This window comes from Zingiber officinale, chromosome 7B, assembly GCF_018446385.1.
Source record: "Zingiber officinale cultivar Zhangliang chromosome 7B, Zo_v1.1, whole genome shotgun sequence".
NCBI lineage: Eukaryota > Viridiplantae > Streptophyta > Magnoliopsida > Zingiberales > Zingiberaceae > Zingiber > Zingiber officinale.
This window is the reverse complement of record NC_055999.1, coordinates 108,970,025-108,972,013: the sequence shown is the minus strand read 5'-3', so window position 1 is coordinate 108,972,013 and position 1,989 is coordinate 108,970,025.

Sequence of the window (1,989 nt, the reverse complement as noted above, 5' to 3'; positions counted from 1 at the left end):
TGCATGGAGGCGTCCTCGCGCAGATGAACTTTGAGGATAAAGTTCTTGCAGCTGGAAGACTCCCTGGAGAGTGCTGGAGCCACCTCAGAGCTACGCAGAGACGCCTCGGAGCACATGGAAGATGCTCTCGAGTGGATAGAAGTCGCAGTCTGCGTGACTTATCGCAACTGAAGCTTAAGAGATCATATTTGAGGTTGGAAGCGCCTCATATGAGGTTAGAGGCACCCTCAACACTCTTTAAAAGCAGTGGTCGGCTAGCAGAAGAAATACAACTCATTCTCGAGCTTCCACGATCATCCTATTTGTGACGTCTTCGTGATACTGCTGTTGCTGCGCTACTATTCCGTGGCATCCGACCGTTACTAGCAGACAGACATCGACATACGAGCTTCTTCAGAGTCAATCCATTTAGTGTTGGTAATGAATTCTTAAAATGTGAATATACATTTATAATTGCATAAGGAAGTGTAAGCTTGTTACACTGTATTTTTTATTCTTGTACTCAATTCTCTCTTCCGGTGGTTTCGAAAGAGGTTTATAGTGGATTTTTCATCGATACGGTCCGAGAGAACGTGGGTCTTGGAGTAGGAGTCGTCGAAAACTCAGAACCAAGTAACCGCTTGTGTTCAGATTTGCTTCTTTGTTTCTATTTATCTTTTCTCTTGTGCACTTAGTTTTAAAAAGTGAAAAAAGACAAAGTTTTAAAACCACGTGATTTACCCTCTCTCTCTCTCTCTCTCAGGTGCATTGATCTTACAGAAGGTTCCATTATGTGCATATGCCACGGTGGCGGAATATTCATTGACGAGTAACCTTTATTCTTTGACAGGTTGTTATGATTCTCTGACACTACTGTCTCTTGGAAGAAATCCGACTGGCCTTGTAGCTGACCGGTTGTAGGCTGAGAGACTAGCGCATGAGAAGTAGGGAGTTAAGTCTCATAAGGTCCGACTGACTCTGGCCCGACCAACTGTATACTAGGAGACTTGCACATAAGAAGTGGGGAGTTAAATCTCGTAAGGTCCGACCAGCATTGGGCTGACCAGCTGCATGATGGAAGATTGACACATAAGAAGTGGGAGGCTAAGTTCTAAAAGGTTTGACAGACTCTAGATCCGACCGACTAAATACTATGTGATTTGCCCTTGAAGAGTTGGGAGATAAGTCCCAAAAGGTCTAACTGGCACTAGATCCAACCGGCTGGATATTGTGAGATTGACACATGAGAAGTGGGAAGCTAAGTCTCGAAAGGTTCGACTAGCGCTGGATCCAACTGATTGGGTACTGTGAGACTTATCCTTAAAGAGTAAGGAGCTAAGTCCCGGGAGGTCCGATCGGACTAGATCTGATCGACTGAATACTGTGAGACTTGCCCTTGAAAAGTAAGGAGCTAAGTCCCAGAAGCACTGACCGGTGCTGAATCCGATCAGCTGGATATTGTGAGACTTGCCCATGAAGAGTAGGGAGCTAAGTCCCGGAAAGTCCGACCATCGCTAGATTCGACCGGCTAGATACTGTAAGACTTGCCTTTGAAGAGTGGAGAGTTAAGTCCTAGAAGATCTGACCGTGTACACCCTGATCACCTCCTTAACTTTTATTGTTATCTCACCTTAACTTTGACTACCATCTTATCTTAAATTTGAATATCATTTTATCTTAATTTTCACTAACAACTCACCTTAACTATCGATCCCATATTACTTTAGAGACCCTTTATAACACATCGTATCAAATATAAAGAAAACGTCAGAGGTAAACAAGCAAAGATCCCTAAAGAAACATTAGGGTCGTATCGATAAAAATTAGTCGGGATGTAAATCTAATATAAACCTTATCCAATAAGGATTTTGGTGGACTTAACTTGGAGTTTTTTTTTAATAAAATGAAGATCGGATAAAAATTATCAATAAGGGTACATATATATTTTATTTTGAATTCATATCTCAATCTAATAATTTTATATATGCTCCCATCAATTTCTTACTTGCG